This window comes from Zosterops lateralis, assembly GCF_965231275.1.
Source record: "Zosterops lateralis genome assembly, chromosome: 2".
NCBI classification, from domain to species: domain Eukaryota; kingdom Metazoa; phylum Chordata; class Aves; order Passeriformes; family Zosteropidae; genus Zosterops; species Zosterops lateralis.
This window is the reverse complement of record NC_139763.1, coordinates 29,404,125-29,426,600: the sequence shown is the minus strand read 5'-3', so window position 1 is coordinate 29,426,600 and position 22,476 is coordinate 29,404,125. Positions and strand designations below refer to the sequence as shown.

The 22,476-nt window shown below is 40.7% G+C and overlaps 1 long non-coding RNA gene across 5 annotated transcripts in view; it reads right to left on the bottom strand.

The window, feature by feature from the left end:
- Window positions 1-22,476, bottom strand: part of LOC310922586 — a 40,895-nt gene that overhangs the window by 1,500 nt on the left and 16,919 nt on the right. For 2 of the 5 annotated variants that reach the window (XR_014592446.1, XR_014592448.1), the window contains exons 2-6: window positions 22,086-22,167; window positions 13,131-13,216; window positions 3,759-3,882; window positions 1,068-1,302; window positions 63-215 (exon numbers count right to left, since the gene is read on the bottom strand). This is a non-coding gene — a long non-coding RNA (uncharacterized lncRNA). Of the gene's footprint in view, window positions 1-62; window positions 216-1,067; window positions 1,303-3,758; window positions 3,883-5,462; window positions 5,577-13,130; window positions 13,217-21,196; window positions 21,333-22,085; window positions 22,168-22,476 lie in introns of all 5 variants that reach the window. The other 3 variants (XR_014592444.1, XR_014592445.1, XR_014592447.1) reach the window with 3 other exon arrangements.

The following is a 22,476-nucleotide window of genomic DNA, read 5'->3' as shown; positions in this document are numbered from 1 at the left end:
CTTTTTTGTGTCAGGAAGATGTACTGGATGACCCAAAAGATACATTGCTAATTGGTGTGCACCTGTTATCTGTGATTTTCCTTGCTTGTATGGCCAACTCATCATTACTTGTCTGTATTTGGTTTCTCTGGGTCCCATCCAACTCACGCTGCAGTCAAGAGAAGTTTCCAACAGGAGCAATAGAACCTCAATATCTGTTCCAAGTTTTTGCTGTTCTAAAAAGAAGAAGGGAAAAAAAGCCCATACTACTTTGCAAGAACTTAATGCATCTTAATGCAAGAACGTATATGCAACTAAACCCTTAAATTTTTTTGATATTTAAACCTATGTTTAGCCTTAGAGATATCTGAGGAAATGTGTATTTGCTTTCACTTGGTGCAGCCAAAATTTTTGCTAGGGAGGAAACTTACACTTCATCTAAAAATAACATCTAATGAAAAATGGCTTTGGTCATGGTGAAGAAAATTCTCTATACCAAACTAAAAATAAATTCTCTATGTTACACAGAAATGGCAGGGATCTTTCTATTGCTAAAGCAGTAATGCAACCAATGAAAAAAAAATTAACCATTAATTCTGACAGTGGTTTTCAAATACTTTTACCCAATATCTTAGTATATATAATCAAATAGTACTTAAAATCCACTTGCTTGCAGGTAGGGAATCTTTATTTTGTGGCAGCTCAGTGTTTGCCCCTTGAGAGACACAAATTTCTGTGTAAGTGGGGCTGAATGTTCAGGGGTCAGGGCTGTGTACCAGTGTTGTCCATATATCTAGCAGCTGGTATTGTAAATCTTTAGAGCAACATTTCTTGAAAATACTAAACAGACATTTTGGTAGCCAGTATTGAGCCTGCGGGTATACTGCTTCAGGCTGTGATCTTGTCAGCTTTTACAAGATAAGTAGGGTCAGGCAGGGTCACCACTTGGATTGGTAATTCTGAGGAAAGGCAGGAGGTGCCAGAAGTGTCTCAGGCAATAGAATAGCTGTAACCGTTTTCCCTGAGCCTTTTCTAATATCCTGATGAAGGCATAATGCCAAGCCATGACACAAGAGCAAGATCCTCACCCTCTGTAGCCATCAAGTGCATCATTTGCAACGGGGTATTTCCCTGGCCAGGTGTGGAAGTGTGAGGCGCATGTGGGAAATGGCAAAATTCAGCTGGTGCATGCACACTTTGTCCTGGATGAACGGCATGTAAATGTGGGGCTCCAGCAGGTTTCATCAGGAAGGGGGTACAGATGAATGCCCTTTCTGACATCTTTGGGGATGCTGGTAGCTCCAAAATAGGTTTTGTCCATGTCTATAAAGCAAAAGACAAGCCCAAGAGTGAAGATCTTGTACACTAACTTTCAGCCTCACACACTTCTACAGAAATTATAGAAGGGCTGATAATGAAATCCTTGCCCAATGGTCTACATTGCCAAGAATTTTAAATTGTTTAAAGTTAACCAATTTCTCCTCTAAAGTTCAAACAATAAATAAAATTCTATGTGAAAAATGGAGTCTTTTATTCCTTTGTTAAAATCTGATCAGAGTAAACTACAGATGTTAAAAGGCACTGTAGTTCAAAGAATTAAAGGAATCTTACAGGGTTTGTACAAAGAAAAGAGTTTTAGAGAATAATATGGAAAATATTATAATGCTATTATATAAATCAGTGGCACATCCTCACTTTGAATACTGTCTTCAAATTTGGTCACCTCATCCCTGAAAAAAGAAAGTAGAAATAGAACAAGTCCAGAGAATGGTAATAAAAATGATAAAAGTCAAAAGGATGGAAAATTTCTTGAGAAAAGAGAAAGAACATAAGCACCAGCTTGTCTCTCTTGAAAGTTATATCCTCATGGGACATTCATAGATATGGCACCTAGGGACATGGTTTAGTGTAGACTTGGCAATGTTAGGTTAATGGTTGGACTTGATGATCTTAGGGGTCTTTAATGAGTCTATGAAACAAATCATACTGAACTGAACTAACCCTCTCCATAAACTTAGAACACATGCTTAGAACAAAATGCTCTCTGCATTGTCTCAGACAATTTAGAAAATATCCTTGGACCTCAGCAGTTTTGGAAAGCTCTGGGACCTTTCATGAACCAGATATGGCAGGTACTTTCCTCAGTGTACCCTGTTGTCTTAAAGAACTTTCAGTCACTGGAGCCCAATCTGACTCATGGAGAGTGGACAGGACACTGAGCTACATATTAGAAACACTGGTTTTCCTTTGTTAAATCATAGGATCATAGAGTGGTTAGGGTTGAAAGGTACCTTAAAGATCATCTAATTCTGATCCCACCACCATAAGCAGGGATACCTTCCATTAGAGCAGGTTACTCAGAGTCCCATATAACCTGGGTTTGAACACTTCCGAGGTTGGAGTGTCCCACATCTCCGGGCAACCTGTTCCAGTGCCTTAGCACTGTTATAGTTAAGAGTTTCATCCCAATATCTAATCTAAATCTATTCTTCTTCATCTTAAGGCCACTTCCCCTTGCCCTGTCACTGCATGTAAAATTTGTAAAAATTCCTTTTCCAGGAACTTGACTACACACCTAACTCATTTTTTGGGTCTAACTTTTAGAAGCTTCACTTTTTCCCTACCATTTTCTTCTGAAAGGCATAGGTGGTTAAGAGGTACAAATCCATTGACTTGACTGGCAACATTTTCAGTTAAATCACTCATCTTCCTTGAAAATGTGCCATGTGTCTATTAAAATAGTCTCAGTCTGGAAGGACTTGCACAGTCTCCCTCACTTTGTGTGATGGGATCCCCAGGCCTCATCAGAGTTCTACTTAAGCATGACTGTAATATAAATAACATTTCGTCCTCAAGATCTGTGAACTTAATTAGCAGCAAAGGAAAACATCTTTCCTATCCTGCAAGGTGAAGCAAAAAGGTATGGAAATTCAAATGGATGAAAGTAATTGCTTTTCCAAACAATGTACAGCTAATTAATGGAACTTGCTATCACATGGTTAGTACTGAAAGAAATAGCATCATATTTTTAAATGAGAAGTCATTTTTAGGCATAAAAGTAAATCTTCACACAAAGCTCAGGTTGGGTTAAATTCAGTAGAATACATTATGCAGAAGATCAGATTGGATGATAACAATGGTTGCTCCTAGCCTTAAAAAATCTGTGAGTTTTACAAGCTGCTACTACACAGTGATGTCTAATCATCCCAGTGGTTCATGGCATGTGCCAATCAATAGGCAGTGTCAGGACAGCACCTTCACCCTTGGTAAACCATCACACTGGTCCTTCAAAGGGTCAGGAAAGTCTAGGAGGCTTTTCAAACTGGTGGCTGTCACATCTCTTTCTAGAGTGGGACAAATCTTTTCTCCTCCAGCCCTATATGGGAACCCTGGAGGCATCAGTCATATTCATGCTAGCATGGTGTATCTTCAGCTCTGTCTGCAGAGCTTCCATAGGTTCCACCCACAGGAACCTATGGAAGCAGAAGGTCCATCCTCAAGTGCCCATGACTGAGTTGTATAACTGAACCTTGAAAGCAGGACAACATTCCTCATGGAAAAGTATGTTCTATGACATTTCTGGCACTCCTTTCTACTTGAGATATCCTAAGGAGGGGGCAGAACCAGGAGATCTCATTTGTCCTTATTGTCCTATCTCATGTTACCTTACTGTGGTGGGGCATGATAGATACCTGATTCATCTCCAAACTGTTAAGAATATGTTAATTCTGACCAGGTACCAAGAGAATAGAGGCACTTTTTGCCATGACTGCACTTACCTACAACTTCAGTCATCTTACAGGCCCCCCAAGAAATCAAGAAGGGTGTCTTCTAGTGAATAGCTGTGCTGGGGTCATTTCAGTTAAGGGAAGTTGTTTCAGCCTTGCAGGTTGAAAAAGTTATCTATTGGGAGATAAGAAAACAAAAAAAAAATTAAAAGGGGCAAATCAGCTCCTTACACTAGTGTTTTTATACCACCAAGATGTACTTTTATATTGTCACAGAATACACATAAAGTAAGCACAAAATGCTCACATGGTTGCTATTCCAGGATGTTTGTAATGGCAAGCTAGATTGTAAATTATTTCTTTGGAGGGCAGAAAGCACAGTGGAAATAATGTATATTATTCATAAAAATGATTGTCCTGTTCACTTGTATACCTCTGCAATTTATTCTGTAACAGCTTTTTACTTCCAAGAAATCACTAGCTAATGACATCTCAAACTTAAAAAAATCCACTTATTCACAACCCTGCCCCTGAGGGAATTCCTGCGTATTATCAGAAATTTTTCCAAAGATCATTAACAGATATTACAAACCAATTGAAACTGAGTATTTTCTTTGCAAATTACTTTTAACTTTAGAGCTATTGAAAAAAGACATTGAGTGATTTAATTTACTTAATCTGTCTACGGATTGCAGCTATGTGCATATCCTGTGATTGCATTTCCAACAAAAAGCATATATAACTATCCCTAATAGGGATATTTTTCTAAATTATCGTACAAGATCAGTAAAATCTCTGCAGATATTAATGTTTACTTTTTCATTTAGAAAATTGCACTCAAAAAAGAAATGGGCATCTTTATTCTGTTGTTATTTTAGAAATAACAGCACACTATAATACTTATTTTACCTGCTATTTTAATTAAAACTCTGATAATCATCTCTTTTGAGGATATGTCCTACGGATTTTTCGGAAAAATCACTGTATTTCCATTAGGCTGTGAAGACAGTGTTTTAGAAACACCTTACACAGCAATGAGTATACCAAAAGAGATCCTCTATCTTGCACCAATACAAAACAGCAAGCTAATTCAGCAGTGGAGGGCTGGAGAATGTATCTGATTCTGTACCTCATTGCCTTAAACTCCTCCCAGAGAACCTTACATGTGTCAGCACCACTTCTGCAAGAAGTATGAAAAATCTCTTCCCCCATGAATATTTAGCATACGGCTTCCTACCTAAAGTTCCTGCTCTCTCTGCAGATAAGAGATAAGGGCTCAAAGCCCCTGAAGCTTGGGTGGAGTTTGAAGGTATTGCCTTTGAATGACAGTGAACACCCCTGCTGTATTTTGTGTACTGCTCAGTCCTGATCATGTGTTACATGTGCTTTACCAGGACACTCTTGGTAGACAAATGGGTGAGCAGTGGAGGTTAATCAGAATTAACTGCTGAGAAGTTCAGCTTAGCTGAGCTAGTGACCAACCAAGAGGCATGAGCAGAAAAAAGGTTTTAGACGTCCTTAGAACTTTCTTATAAAAAATGCAGTGGATGGAAAATGCAGGGGGTATGTAGATTGAGAACCTGGACTTGGGTATCTATATCCCACATGAGTCTCAGTTGGGCCCAAAGATGGCTATTCAGAGACAGAGGCAGATTTTTCACAGGAAATAGGTGCATAAACATCTTTTCATATCTTGCTTTGGGTGGTGGGAGAAATGTGCAGAATGGGTGACAGAGAATTTGCAGGTGATAGCACCTTCCTTGGATAGTCTGCATCTTCCTGTCAGCTGGGTCAGAGATCTGCAACCAGTCTAAAAACTTCTGCATTCCCAGTATTATTGAACTCTCACTCTTTTGCTGTTTTCCTTTCCTGGGTTACAAGAGAAAGATTTCACAATTAAAATAATTTTTTTTCACAGTGCATCAGAATACATGGGGTCAGTTAAGTCAGGCAAATTTCCAAACTCTGTCAAGAGGTAAAAAAATTACTCCCTGAGCTACCTGTAAATATTAAGAAACCATAAACCCTTACGAGGGTCCCATGCCATTAACTTGACAATTTGTTCCTGCCACCATCCTGTAGAGGTAGATAGGCATGAGAAAGAAGAGGAACTGGCTGCTACTGAGCAATTAATATCTGGACAAGTTGCTGGCCTGGTTTTAACCCACACTGCACTCGATAAGTGCAAAGGGAGGATGGCATGCCCTCTTTCCCTGATAAAATTGCAGCCTCTCATTCCTGCTCTTCACTCACCCCCATGACCTGCTCAAGACAATCATGGTCCAAACCTCTAGTTTACAGCCATAATAGCACTGAGACTGTCAGTGGCTGTCTCTGTGAAATCCAACTGCTTTTCAGCATCCCTTGCTTTTAGATGTGTTTCCCTTACCCTTCTGCCACACACTTGCAACTGGCATTACAGTATCAGATCAGATGGCACACACGGAAAGGCAGAACCCCAACACATTTGCTAGTGGCTTTTGCTTCTCTTAGAAGTGTAATGTCTTGTGCATATCCAGCTTCAGGGACAAGTCAGTTAAGCACTCCATCCTCCCTGTTTTCCCTCCCTGCCTTCCTCCTCCCAGGAGTCTTATGTTGTTTGTGCTGTACTACAACCACTCGCCTGGTTCTCTGGGCTGCTTCTACTTGGAGACTGGTGACAAAAGCCACCAGTGTGCCTCCATCAGGGGTGACCTGGACTTTCCACCTGCCAGCATTGGGCACTGTGCCATCAGCTGCCAAACTGGCACAGCTCCACTGGCTGCAGCAGCTGAGCGCTTCTGTTGTCACTCAACCCAGGACATCTCCACGGAGTCTGATAACACATCTGCTAATTAATGCCAGTTGTGACCATTGGTCAGATCCTCAACTGGGTTAAATTGAAACGGGTCCATTTAAGCCTGTGACAATTAGCAGCAGCTTAGGACTGACATGACAGTTTTCTCTGTAACGTGAATAAATGTCTTGTTCTAAGTGAGTAAAACCCACCAACAATTTGCATAAAAACTACCAAATGATCAGAAAATGAGTGTTAGTAACTCCCTTCCCAGGCCAAATTAAAATGGTGGCAAAGAAGTGATAGCCCTAGCTATGTTAACAACTCTCTGAGCTATCCAAGCTCTTTATATTAAAAATAATTAATAATAAAAGATGTGCTTCTGGACACATTCAAAGCCTAATGATCTATCTTTTAAAAAACAGATTATCAGAAAATTACAATGTGATTCTATCAACTTGTAAGCATAGTGTTTTAAATTTTAACAATAGGACAAATCAAATCTATTCTTGAATTCAGTTTTTAAGACTAGTAAAGCAGCATCAATAAGTGAGAAGGAGCAGTTCAAGAATCTTCTTTGTATTTTGTTTCTTCCCTTTGTCATAATTTTATTTCCACCCTGTTAGGTTGTACCACCAGTTCTCTCAACCATAACGAGCAGAGTTGTAGAAGGTATTAAATCTTAAACAGAAGTAAGTAAGGTACTCCTGGAAATAAAGCAAAAGTTTGATAGGTTGTGTCAGAAGGAGTTGCGGTTATTATTATAGTTTATTATTTGTTAAGCACTGACAATGTGCTCAGTTCTGCTGATTAAGTTTTTCTGAGCAAGTTCTACTGATTATCTTCTGAGGACAACACACTGTACTACAAAGAAGATATGTGACAGCTATCAAGAATTTTGCTTTCAAGATTCACTTAGCAAAACAATTACATGCCAGTTATGCAGGTTTTATGGGAAAAAAAGAGAGAAAATGCATAAACTGAGTAAATATCATGACTTTTGTGTTCACTAATTTTCCTACTCCAGATCTCTCACTTCAGCACTGTCTGACAATCTCAAAGTTACAGTGAGATTTGAAGAAGATCTAAAGCCCCATCCCTGCTTATATTCAGTTATAAGCATCATGTTATATTAGAGGCAAGCACACAGGCTGCATTGTTAGAATCTGTCTTTACATCTGGGACTCACTCCCCAGCAAGGGCAGAGATGGCTGAATGGGGCCAGCCCGAGACAGAGAAAAATCAGAACAACTCCAGACTCACACATACAATTCCTTCATGCCACAAAGCAGATCAGACAGAGCTAGCCCGTGCTCTACCCATAGGTGGTGATCTGACCTTATAAAGACACTTTGGGTGCAGGTGCCTCAAGGGAGTCTTCCTATCCTTGCTAGGCTCTCCGGGCTGTTTCTCTAACAGACCTATTGTTAAGTTTCTTCAGCCTGAGCTATAGGCACGTTTTGCAGGGCATCTAGGAGCCAGGGATGTTGGGTTTCTGCTGGTCTAGAGGCACTGCAGATATTCTATTCCTGTGAACTTTGTGTCTAGTTTGTATCTACTTTAGTATATAAAGAAATCACAGTTTCTTCCTCCACCTTTACCCTCAGATCATTTATGTGTAGTTTACCTCCAGGGTGGAAGATTCCCCAAAACAGGCATTTGATGGCAAAATAATGTCCATGTATCTGTGTATGCACAGCAAGGGACACGGCTGAGATCTGCTCTAAGGATCTCTGGCCAAATTTGCGTGTCAGGAGGGTGCCAAACAGTCATTGTTCCTTGCCCCAGCTGGGCAACACCTAGGCTTTCAAACCACAGCACTGTCAGGATTCCAGCTGCACAGATGTTCTTAGAAGAAAAACTCCCTTTTGTCTGTTTCTATCCTTTAGCCTGTACACTTCCCTAAATCCCGCCAGCACCAGCATGCTTCTTTTTTTTTTTTTTTCTGTGACTGACAGAGAGAAGTGAGCTCTTATATAAATCTTTTGTGTTTTGTGTGGAGATCAAACTGTGTGCATGTAGAACTATTTTTATTAAGGGGAAAATCTGCCCTAAAATAATCATTCCATGTTATCCTCACGGAGCATCTGCACTGACTTTTAAAATGCATCCAAGGCCACCCTCAAGACCAGACTCAGTTCTGTCAGGTGGCAGGCTGCAGCTGAACCCTCTGTGCATGCAGGGAGGGCAGAGCGTGGGCAGCCCAGGGCAGGATTGGGGTCAGGGGCAATGCAGCTGGAAGGGACCGTAATCTGAGTTGCTCCTTGTAGACAATGTCAGCCTTTGTACTGATAGAAACTTGTGGGGCAACTCAGGAGCCGAGCTGGGTCATGTGAAATAGGTGTTTCTTTACCTAGCCAGCTTGGACTCCTCAAGCATCCAGCTGGCAGACCCTGAGGTTTCAGTCAAACCTTGTAAGTTAACATTAGTTTACTAATAGACCGAGGAGTAGAGGATTTGGTTGAGAAAACATAGCCTTTCATTCACAAACTCAGAAACCCTTGTAATGGAGAGGAGAGTCAGCAAAATGATCGACTGATAACAGTACTATTGGGAAATTCTTTTTTAAAAAAGAAAATACTGAAGAAGATAGCCCCAAATGGCAGTGCAACAGCAGTTTTAGGGTCAATTTGAGTGCTGCTTTGTGTTTCACTATTTACAATTTAATTACCAGCTAGAAAAATGATCAGGTGTTAGGCATAGTGAAGCCCCCATGTGTGACACCAAGCAGTAGAAAAACTCACTGTAGCAGCTTATCTTTGAGAATCCTCCCTCTCTCCCTTTTTCAATATTTCTCTTCATCTTCCTTCCTTCTTATGCTCTCAATTTCCGTAAACACAGTATAGTCATAGTTTTACATCCAGCTCTAATTTTCCTAGAAGGGGCAGCCCCTAAAAAGCAGCACAAGCCCTTTTACTTGGGACCATAAAAATGGACTTGTGCTCCAGTGCAGCCATCTAATAGACAGATGAACCAATTCCATAAAGATAAAAAACATTCTACCTGTGCCCATCCCTCAGCAAAGCTTTTGCCAAAACTGGAACAAAACCCTAATATAGCCTTTATTAAAGTGGAGAAAAATCAACTTCCTTTCACTCCCCCTTTCATTTTCCACCACTGTGATTTTCTAAATTTCAGGCAGGCCTGTGACCAAGAGCTGCAGGGCCAAAAGTGGCTGGATGTGCCATATTCCTGACCCAAATGGAAGCAGGAAATACTAAACATCTTGCATGGAAGCCTGTTCTCATCAGGTTTATAGCCCAGCTTTTTTCATCAAAAGCAGTGAGGATAGTACAGTTCAGAAATGCATCCAAGCATATGGGAGTCTCTCTACACTAATCCTCCTTTTGAGCCTCATCCAGCACTAAATCAGAGCCACACCGGAGAGAGAAATAATGCAATAACTTGTGGAAAATACATGGCTCCTCTCTGTAAGGGTATGGAAAATCAAACATGACTCACTTTCCTCCTTAAAAATTGTTGGAGGAATATTAACAGCATAAAGCATGACAGAGACTGGAAAAGAACGCAAGTCAGATACCTTTTAAACTTGCCCGCCCTGGGACTATACATGCCCATGCACCATGGGCTACATGTGCAGGGCAGTCTTTGCTGGGACAGCACCAACAACCTTGTAAGAGTAATACGATAATGACACAGGTGGCAAAACTCACCTGAGAGGCTAAGAAAACCCCTTTTTGTAGAGTTAACCTGCACCATGCTCACAGCATTGCAACTGCAACTACCACTTCAAGAGGTCCCTTGAGAGTATTGCTGCTGGAATTCTGGGCAAGAAGGGCTGTACAATCTTATTTTCCCAGACAGAATACAGGACTCTCTGTCTGAGGGAGAAAAACGGCTTTGCTGAGCTCATCCAAGGACAAGAGGCCCATGGCTCATCAAGTCCCAAAAAGTATGCTGTCAGTGCTGCCTTGCGCATGAGAGCAGAACAGGCAGAGTGGTGACACTCCACTTTCCACCACAACCTCTGGCCTCACCTACTGAAAGCAAAAATAACAGAAAAAGCAGTAAGAGGAGATCTACACCAACTTCTCAAGATGCTGCAGCAGAGAAGCTCAGGCTGACCAGGGCTTGAGCCCTTCATTCCTTTTTCCATATGTCAAAAATATAAAAAATTTCAAAGAAGTACAACCCTGATTCACAGGCTCCAAACGCCACTCTCTGGACCTCAGACAGGTGACAGAAAGAAAAGCTTTTAACAGAGCTTGCTTCAGGAGTGCTGATGTATAAGGGAGCTGAAAAAGAGCTGTCAGCTGACAAAATGACGTGGGTAGTTAAGGATACAAGTTAGGAGAGGGATTGGCTATGTAATTAGCAACAGGAAAAATAAATGCAGCTCCAAGCACGCAAGCAGGTACACGTGCAGAGCCAACTTAGAACTTGTAAACAGCCTATTGTTTCCGGACATAAGGACTTGCAAACAGCTTATTGTTTCCAATACATAAACATCTTCAAACTAGAATTTTTTTGATCACATTTATTGCCTTCTCCTGATTAAAACTGAGAGAAATCCCTTTTTTAGTTTTTTTTCCTAAAAGAAATCAGTATTTGACTCACAGTTCTTTAAAATTATTGACCAGAATCTTGTTTGGCATAATTGAGCCTCACTGTGGTAGAATCATAGTTATCACAGAATTACAGAATCACAGAATTGTTTAGGTTGGAAGGGACTTCAAAGACCACCTAGTCCAACCCCACTGGCATGTGCAAGGACACCTTCCACTAGACCACGTTGCTTGAAGTCCCATCTAACTCAGCCTTAAATAATTCCAGGGATGGGGTATCCATAGCTTCTCTGGACACCCTGTTCCAGTGCCTCACCAGCTTCTTTGTGAAGGATTTCTTCCTAATATCTAATCTAAACATACCCTCTCTCGGTTTAAAACTAAATTGCCATCTACAAAGCAGAGCATCTTTACTGAAGCTTAAGATTTTCTCACATATGCTGTTTCTTTAGAACAACTTGTCTTCCTCTTTTTCTTTTTTTTTAACTTTTTTTTTCACAATATGCATCTGGTTTAAGGTGACTTTTTCTTTCCCAGCATATGGAGCTGAATGATTATGATGATTTAGATTTATTTTAAATCACAGCCTATTAAATGGAAAAATAAATGCTAATATGTTGATATGGTTTTGTTCTGAATGAACTATTGATATGAATGAGTAGTTTCTTCTATCATAATTACTCTATTAAATAAATATATTTTGAATTAGAGATCCTTGATTAAGAAATCACATTTTCGTCTGAAAATTGTTTCCCTGATGCTAGTCTGAGAAATACCTTACATTACCCTATGGATATAAAAAAAACCCAACCAACCAACCAAAAAAAAAAAAAAAAAAAAAAAAAAATTGGTGAAATTATTCTATTTTTTATCTTTTCCTTTGCTCTGTGAATTTGTCAGTGCTTTGTGCATATTCCCTTTCACTGCTTCTCTCCTCTAATCAGTTAAGTGAGGCTCTTTCCCCTCTGTTGTTTGTGTGGATCTGTCACATAGCACCTAGAGACAGAAAAAAAAAACATTTTAAATAGGAAAATGCAAAACACAAAAACTAAAGGATTGAGGATCAGATACCTGAAATTCCTCTCAACATTTTCTTTCAAGCTGAGCACATTTCAGATTAATGGTGACTCTTTAACATAAATAATGATCTAATGAAATAAATATGAAATTGAAAGAATCATAAAAAGAATTTTATATTTAAGAATGCCATCTGTGTAACACTTAGCCTAACAATGAAATCATTTCAGTGCCAAAACAGCTCACTCTGCTTCCAGCACAAGTTACGGGAGAGGGTAATGGCTTTGCAAAATGGCATAAAAGTCTGAGTTCAATCACAGAAGGAACACCTGGGTTCAAACTCTCTCTGCTTCACACAGACAATGGATCTCACACATGAGTTTTGAAGTCTCTCCTGCTAATGTTTCCACCTCATCAGGAATTTTTCACAAAGATGATGATTTTTATTGCAAGGAAATTTAGATATCAGAGCAGAAGATTTTGTGGGTCAGTGTGAGAGGATCTTGCAACAACTATTACACTGATTCTCTGCTTTCCAGCTGTGGAATCCAGAGCCAGTATTGTCTGACTGAAGTTCACGGGACTCAGAAACAAGACCCTGTTTAAGTATATCTGTAGCAAGAAAAACTCCCTCATAATGCACCTAGGAGTTAACACCAGACCAGCTATCAGCTTTTAGGTCCAGTGTCCTAAGCTACAGGTCTGTCTGGGCATGCACTGGGAAGCTCTCTGTCACAGAATGGAGATGCTGTTTTTGTGAACCAGGAAGCCAAGTTCTTGCCATGTGCAAGGCGGCGCAGCAGAGGCGTGCAGAACACAATGGAGATTGTTTGTTTATACCAGCCAAAGAGAAGAGAACATATTTGTTTTGAGTGAGCTGTGTTAGAATACATATTGTTGTATATGCCCAGGCCTCATTACACCATGCTAGTCTTCAATATGGATCAGATCCTAAAACTGCTCGACATACTGAAATAAATGTGAGTTCTACCCACAGAACATCTCCAGACTTAGGCCTCATGTCTGTCAATGTCATCTTGAAAAAACAAATGTTCAAAGAAGAAAAACAACAAGAGTATCTTAGAGACTGTGGAGGATGCTCACGTGTGGTAGATGCCATTCAAGGGTATGCTAGGGAACTACTTGGAGAGAGAAAAATCCACATACCAAGACTGGAGAAAAGAGTGGGCCTGAAAAAAAAAGGAGAGAGAATTAAGTTTCACTGAAAGAAATATTTCTTATTTGTATTTCAGAAGTTACTCTGAAAGCAAAAGGAAATTCTTTCTTCACATCGGCAATGAGGCCACACTAACATCTCCCCAGGCAAAGGTGGCCACAGCTCAAATTTTGCTTAAAGATATAATTGTGAGGGCATTCACAGAGGAAGAGTTAAAGTGCTATTCAATAAACAACCTGAAATGCTGTATGCTGTATTCATATAAGGAAAGGTATGAGCCAAGGGAGGGAGATGTTCAGCTACAATCAAAGAGGATCTAAGCCTAACTGAGCGCTCACATGACAGTTGGGATCATTTCGGATCCCTTCCAATGAAGATAAAATAGCATCAAAAGCAGAGAGGGATTTTTTTTCTTTCTTTTAAGGATGAAAACACAACATCATTAGTCAAATTTACTCTGAACTTCCACCTCCTCATGTTGACTTGTACTCAGGTTCAGTAAACATATCTTTCCATCAAGGTAAATAAATGTAAAAGCCCATCAGTAACTTAATTGCTTAACGATGGATGCAGTGTGGGGTGTAACACTGTTTCTGACTATACTGTTGATGATAATGACCTCTCAAAAACACCTATTAATACAGCTTGGCAGTAAAAAAAATCTGTTCCTTCTTGAAAATCTGCTTATAAAATTTCAACCATTTTTTTCCTGATGTCGGGGAGGGAGTGGATACCCCTGAGGACAATTTTTCAGATAGACTAATGTAAAATGGAGTTTATTCATTTGAGATTGCCAGCCTTTGTGGGCCTGCATGGCCCAGGGAAATTAGGCTCGAAAGAAGTGGAGAGTCCACAGTGAAGGCAAAAGTTACACAGTCTGGGGAAAACATCTCCAAATTAAAATGCCCATGGTCCTGCGTGGGACCGTTCACTGGGAGGGATGGAGGGCTCAGTCCACAGATGTCAGGCAGAAGCCTGATCCTGTATGCATAGCACACACCTAGGGACATCTGAGGATGTGCTCTCCTCCTCTATCCTTGCACACCTACAGGCCTGGATTGAGGGCCCATGGAAGAAAGCAGTTGTTCCCATTAAGACCAAGCCATTTAATAGAGGTGAAGGCAAAATCAGCTCTCCAGTGAGAGAACGGTGAGGGAGGAGAGCATGCCAAGCATCTGAGAGTGAAATCTGGCTCACGGTGGGCAGGCAGGCACAGTGCAGAGGCACAGCTGCCAGCCTGACGTGATGGATCAGAAAAGCTACTAAGGAGCTGTGAGAGTCCAAGCAATAGAAACAAAGGAAAACATGAAAAGGCAATAGGTCAGACCTTCTTTGCAATCTATCAATTAAACAAGCATCCACTTCCAAAGGAGTATGATGTCCTAAGCAGTAGACATCGCAGCACGTGATTGCTACTGTGATGGAGGGACAGGCTTACCAAAAGGAATTAATAATAATAATTACTAGTAGTGCTAATAATTTAGTTGAAGTTGTTCTTTAGTGAACCCCTCTGAGGAAATAACATGGTTGGGCATTTTGGCTTAGTTCTATAGTCCCATACCAGTTTTACTCGGCCTGTTGGAAAACAAAGGTGTGTTCAAATCTGTTCCATTACATGGGAGGCTTGTGCCAAAATCTTGCCTTCCTTCAGTTAGGCAGCAGTGGTGAGTGCCACAGCATTGGCTTCAGCTGCTTTCTCCAAAACCATGAAGCTTTCAGAAACATTCATTTCTACTGGCATCACTCAATAGCTCATTGTTAGGATTTGTTCTCATTGGCATGCATGAACTGAGACTGATGAACAGGGTGATCCAGAGTGACAGCCTTCAGCCCCAAAAGTGGTACCTGCTTCCCTTAGAGTCCAGGGACTCACACTTGACTCAGAAGGATATATGCAAAAATTATCTTTCCTCTCTCATTTGCTCATGTTAAGGCTAAGTGTGTTCAGCCAAATTAGCAATCAGGCAAACTGTGCATGCAGAAATCTGCACTTGTACAAACTGTGCATTTTTTTTGTAACATTCCAAGATTAAATATCTTGACAAAAGATGAAAACCCTTTAACAAATCTGCCTCTAGAGAAAAGTAACATTTTTTTTATTCCATTTACTGTCAAACGACATATAGTTGAACACAGTCCTATAGGTTGATTTGTTGCTTTAAATAATGTCACTAACATCCAGATATCAATGTGATGGTGCAGAAAAAAGAGTTCATACTGAGCTAGATTCAATTACAGACCTAGAAACTGAAATTAAGTCTGATGCTACATGCTTAATTCATGTTTGTGTGACTGAGAAAGGGAGTATCTGGTTTACCTTGAATTTCCTGCCTTAGTGTGGTGAAAACATGACCCATCGCATTAATTAAAAAATAGTTTTCAAATGTAACTTAAGTGGTATTGCATTGGCAGGAGGAGACAAACACCTTTTTGTCCTTGACATGTTATATGATATAAAGGAAGCTGTTCAATAGCTTTTTCTTCAATTCCAAGGTAGGTCTTACAATTCTCACTGAAGAACAGGAAAAAAGGAATGATGACACCTAACAATGAGAAGCCAAAGATTGTGCTTTACTTAAAAAAAAAATTTAAGCATTTATTCCTCAAAACCCATAACCCTCTTTTGACCACATTGTTTAAATAGGTGCCTATAGGTAGTTATCACATATTTTATGCAGGTCTATATTTATCTAATTTGAGCATTATACCTGAGTTGGTATTTTCACGTTTAATACCCCAAAATACCATATCATAGCAATGGACTTTCAACCAGCACACATTTGACTACTGATTTCACATATGCGGCTGGGACTAACTTTTCTCCTAATATGGTGATGGCACAGGCACTATTTAAATGATTCCTGAGCCTTGTAAATATACACCAGATGTATCTTTTGTAAATGTTACATTTTTCAACATCTCAGCATTTGTGAATAGTTGAAAGCAGTGCCAGCCATGCTTTAATGGGGCACAGAAGCGTACTGCATTCAAAGAAATGGCACACCATTGCAATAGTCAAAATTACAAGTGCTGTCAAAAAGGTACATTTTTCCTTTATTGATTAGCACCAGGTAATACAGTGCTTCACATCGTACCTTCGTATGTGCCTCTTTCAGCTGACAATGTTTCCCTGCACATGGGTAACATAGAGAGGGATGGGGAACTTTCAGGATTGCATGGGGGAAGGAGAAGGGCAGAGAGGCCTGGAGAGCCACATGTGTCCGTCACCTCAGCCACTATGATGGCCAGAGGTGGAGGCAGAAGGGCTGTGGGAGCTGCCACTCCCACAGCCATGGTCACAACCTAGGGCCGCAAGGACGTGCCCACCACCCAGAGCTGGGGAGGGAACAAAGCTCACCTTTCCCACAGGTACATGATGCAGTTTGAAGTGACGATGCCTCCTGCAGCTCACATTGCTGCTGCTTGGTCCTCCCTTGTTGCAGGGGTAACTCAGTACCAATGAGAGGTATCTCCCATTAGGGACCTCTCCGTGAGCACAGGGTGAATTCAAGTGAATTCAACTCCTAGGCTTTTCCAGACCTCTCTTTTTCCCTAAGCTTTTCCTGGATTTCCTGTGTCATTGTAGAAATCTCACAGAAGAACCAGGAGCACTTGTGTAACAGGTTATGGGAAATGTGCTCTCTGCACCTTCTACCTCCTGGCCCTTGCCCTATTCATCACCAGCATATCCAGACTGCCCTCATGGTCATCCTGTTAGCGCCAGGCAGTAAAAGGAGCTGTCAAAAATCAGCCATCACATTTGCCTAAAAATGGACATTTTTGTAGGATTTGTCCCCCAACTCTCCCACAGATAAGAGGAAAAACCTTTATAATATTGCACAATTACTCTTATTTGCAAGGCAGAGTGCTTTGGCTCAGTGAATTTTGTGCTGGAATTGCACCATGCGACTCAGTTCAGCAAATCAGCTAAAATCAGAGCTAGGTGACACAGGACAATAAACTTAGAGGGAATGGACTAGACATAATGCCCCACTACGAGTATTATTTCCAAGTTCACAGGCTTGCAAATTAAAATGTCCCTGGATCACTGCCATAAAAAAGAACATTAAAAATCAGGGGAAGAGGTCTGGGCATCTGTTAGAAGCATCTAATATATACCAAATGTGTATGCTGAGCTTCTTAGATATATGCATTGCTGAAATATAGCCTACGATTAATGTAAAAGCAAAAATATTTTAATTGTATTTTTCCATTTGATATTCAAATGAAAAAAATATATCTTATTAAACACAACACTTGGCTTTGCTATTTTAATAAAAAATAAGTTGTTGAGGAAAAGAAAAGCAAAACTACTGATTCCTTTCCTTATGATGATCAAATGAGCCTTTCATGTTTGTATCTTATACTTCACTTTTTAGCATTTTGAGGCAAATAGCAGATATCAAAACTTAGTAAATAATCAAAGACTTATTCAGTTTTCCAAACTGTCATGCTGCTTATCTTGTAATAACTGATCTCTTAGGTAGCATAAGCTATTTAATTGCTACTGAAGATTATTTGAATGAAAAAAGAGACGACATTCTCCCTTACCCCTCAAAAAGACAAAACTATATTCTTCAAAAAGACACATGCCGACAGATAGATTCTGATCTCTTCTACAAATGCACAAGTGCAGTAGCTAATTTTACAAGATTTGATAGGAGCTGTGTATCTGAGATTACACTCTGTCCTCCAGACTGCACATTCCACATGGAAAATGACTTAATTTGGAAATAAATTTTGCTGCTGATAAATCCAGACTCTCAAGTCTCTGGGCATCCAAAGAACCAAACCTATTAAATTATTGTAAAAAAACAGCTACTGCATTTTAAAGGGACTTTTTACAGTGTTGGCAAAGTGCGTATTCATGTATCCCCCCTGACATGATAGACTGTAATGGCTCCAGTCTGTCATGTCAACCATCTGCATATTAAACAGTCCCTAAGTACACATTGACACAGCAGACCCTAATAGCTCTGAAGCCGTAACAATCTATTGAGTCAATAATATGCATGTTAAAGAGCATCTCCTGTACTTCCATCAATATCTTTTATCTTTTCCTTAATTTGTATCTTCTTTTTATATGTATATTCAGAGTTAAAGTTTTAGGAACCTTTATCCTTTAATGTGCTGCCACAGATGTGAAACATGTGGCACAGAGAGGCACATGCAGTAGCAAAATCCTTCCCTAGTATTGGGGCCAGACCTTAAAATAAGAACTGTAATATTTTTACACTGACAGCACACATTCTTCCAGATAAGGTGGAAATAGCCCCTCTTTTCTGCTGGGCTGGACCAGTGACAGTGAAAAGCCCGGGAAAGGCTCCTGATGATTTCACGGGCTTTGGATGGAGCCCAGTGTGATGATACTCATTTCCTATTATGCATTTCCTTCTAATTAAATGAAATAGGTCACAGGGGGAAAATGAAACAAAAGACAAATGTATTTACTTACAGTAATATCAACCCCCCAAAAACGGCAATCAAAAACAAGAGAAAAGATAATACAAAACATACTGTCTCTTCATTAACTTGAAATTATGTGTGTTACCACAGTCTTAATTCATTCCTGAGTGATCTTGGGATCTTTTATATCATGGAAGAGGGAGACTGTTATTTAAGCATACGAAAATGGAGACTTCTTTTGTCTAGATAACTGGAGAGAAAAACATCTAATTTTCTTTCACTCCACCATACCATGCTGCGATCCTCTCACTCCCTCATCATAGGACTTTCCCATCTTATTCCAATCTTCTTACTCCCTGAAAGTATCACAATCTAGCTTGCACAAAGTGAAACCAAAGTGCAATTTGTGTTTCCAAAATGTAGACCCGAGGACAGGGAGGTCACTTGACCCTATCAGCAGATCTTAGGTATCCTAACTTCCCTTCTCCTTTCCATTAATTTGATACTGATGTATCTTTGATACACATAGGGATATATTCCAGCATATTCTTGATTAACTTTCGCTCCAGTGAGGGCAGAAGGATGGTACTCTCCTTCTTCCCTTCCAGGAGTGCGCAGTTCATCCTATCCCTGCCGTACACCATTCCGCGTCCCCAAAGCACACCAGATCAGATCATCTACTTCTGTGCCTCATTCGACATAGCATCCCCTAACTTCATGAGAAGATGTGAAGGCACCTGCCTTCTATTAAGTCCTTTGTAACTTTTTGTAGCAAGCAGGATTTTCTTCCCAGTGCAATGGCAGGGAAGTGGATCAGATGCCCACATGCATGCCCAGGGATTTGCCCAGCCATGGGGTAGGTCCTCAAAACCTCAGACTAGTGCATAAACTTCATCTTATAGGTATTGCCTATCTACTGTGCGTCTTATCAGGACAGGACTTTCTAAACCATGGATAATGCAGTACTCACAAAGCCACAGTATTCACCATTTGACCCTTCTCACTGAAGATCTAGCAAGCAGATTTAGTTTTGGGCAGGATATGTTTTTCTTCCTAAATTAAAACAAAGCTATTGGAAAAAACCTTAACAAATGAACAAAACCTAAAGAATGTGTGCCATTTAAAAAAAAAAAAGTCACTGAAAGGTCTGCTATGCTGCCTGTATTTCCTTTAGCTGAGGGAGGCAGTCCCAGTGTATCTCTGGAGGCGCTTGTTCCTGACAGAAATGGTTCACTATCAACTCCTTTCTGTGATGCTGCAGTTCATCAACAACTTATAGATGAAGTTCAGTCCTCTCTCTACAGTATTATGGGTACAGTCATGTCCATTTGAGGAAAATAGGTCCTCTTTGGACCTCCTGCAGAAGCTCTCTTGCTATTCACTCTAGTATTTGCTGTGCAGGAACCCAACAGCCCAACCAGTCCAGCCCTGGTGAAGGTAGGAACATCACACAGCAACCAAACAACAGGTGTGGATCATTCATAACATCCCTTGCTCCTCTGGCACTTCTGTTTGTACCTGATGAGCCTTGTAGGCTTCCCAGAACTTAACAGAATTACCAGCAATGGCAAAGAAGGACAGAAGGAGGGCTGCTGACTACACAGCCAGAGTCCTTAAACAAAAAACCTCTGCACCAAGGGCTACTGGTGTGTCACACTCACTCTGGATGGCCAGTGCTTCTGGGAATTGTTCCACTGATTTGAATGGATAGGTCGCCCACTCCAACTTCATGGACTTAGAGCAACTGATACCTGCCACCAAGTGAAAAAAGAGCCACTAGCCTTGATCCATGAATGAGGTAAGTAAGGGAAATGAAGGGAGGGCAAGTGAAAGAAACATAATTCTGTAGGTGAAGTGCTCCATGTTTCCCCAGCAACCTTCCTGTGTGTGCCATGAATGTAAGGTGGGCTTGCTTCCTGCTGCCTTGTCCCCCTGCACAGCCTGTTCCATGCCTAGCTGCAGCTGAGACTACCTCAGGCTGGCCTGACCCTGGATGGAAAAATTCCCAATTACTTCAGTGAAGAGGGCTCTGTATCCTCAGGCAAATACGGGAGAGTAAAATTTGGGTAGGGCTATGATTTCACTGCCTGTGTGCATAGGATGTCTCCTTTCCTACACAGAGGAAAGCTGGCCACTCTTCCCACTTTTTTGGTTCTCAGTGTTCATCACTGCACCTGGAGTTATCTCCCATTTACCAAGGAGTTGATTTAAGTGTCTGACTCAGTCACATATGTTTGGCTCCCTTATTCAGAGTAAGATTTGGCCTACTAGCTGTGAAAACAGCTTATATCACATGTGCTGCAAAGCCTAGCCAGAACAGGCTGAATAAAGGATGAAGTTTAATCATGGAAATGTTGACCTACAAATAGAGAACAAAATGTTAAACCACATGGTATAGGGTGCTGCACGCCCCAAATATCAAGGAGAGGAAAGAAGAATTGAACACATTTGGAAAGTAAAGCTTACTGTTTGGGGTTTGGTTGGGGTTTTTTTTATACTTTTTCTTTCTGCATATTCGGAGAGTCAGACCCACACTGCTCCTGCTCACGATGACACCCTGGCACCCGAAGAACAACATGACACCCACCACAAAATGCGGCTGTTGGCTGGCGCCGTCTAAAGCAGCAAGGTTTGGTGAGGGAGGTGAGACTGCCAAAGGCAGGCAACTAGGGGTGTCACAGAGAGTGGGACCCGGCCGCCAGCATGACTCCAGTCTACGGGACCTGTACAAACTGGGGAGAGGTAAATGTGATGAGAATTAACACCCCTTTCATCCTGTGTCCTTGAAGACTAGTCCTGAGTTACCTCTTACAGCTGGGGGGACGTTGTCATTATTTACGAGCCATCTTTCAGCTGGGACATCCTCACCTTTGTGTGTTTCACACAAAGAAGAGCAGTGTTTTTGGCAGAGGGTCCATTTCCATTTTTAATCGCAGCCGTCACACAAACAGTCCATCTCACATGATGTGAAAACTTTCTCATAGGCTTTATTTAACATAATTTTGGGTGTTGCAAAGGACAAAGAATAAATTTTTTAATCAGTCATCTTGCTTTCAATGACTCGTCGGCTTTGTCTTTAGGTACACTACATTTTACACAAATGTAGTTAACAGCAGCCGGCCAGGCCTTACTGACTGACAACTGTTCTTTACAGGATTTCTGTGTGCCAAGGAGCTGGACAGTAATATCCATTTGGTATTCATGGAAAGTACTTGCAGAACAATAATGACAATAATTGCTTCTGATTCTTGTGTTTACAACACTGCCAAAGTATCATTAGAGCCTTATTTATAGATAATAATGCTTATTAATCGCACATATTTGAATTTTGGAATGTATTAGATTAATATTTTTTGTAACTTGGTTCTGTACTAATGCTATGAAAAGCACTTTCAGAATGCAGCCCACTGGGAAGCACTTGTCTCCGTAAAGTAAAAGCATCCAAGCCATCTGCAGGTGAGGGACAAAGGCCATACCTCTTCCTCAGCAGGCAAACACCAAAGCCGGACACACCAGTTCCAAAAGCAGCTCCTTTGGATTAAAATCAGGGGCAGACGCCTGGAAAAAAATACCGTGAAAAGTGTGATAGTAGTGTTGTTCTTGAGCTTGCTGTTTGATGCTCTATGAAAAGGTTTGGTTTTGACTGCTTTATTAAGAAACTGGGTTTGGAAGGTGAGGAATAGATCCATCTATCATCTCACTCTGTAAAAGCCCATTCTACCCCATGGGTGAGTTTAGCCTGGACCTCAGGTTCTTTATCAGTCAAGAGGTTGGCAATGAGAAATATACTACAAGAAACACTCCTAATTTTGGTTATTAAAAAATTCCAGCTTTTCTATATCAACATCTACAATTCAATAGCATGAT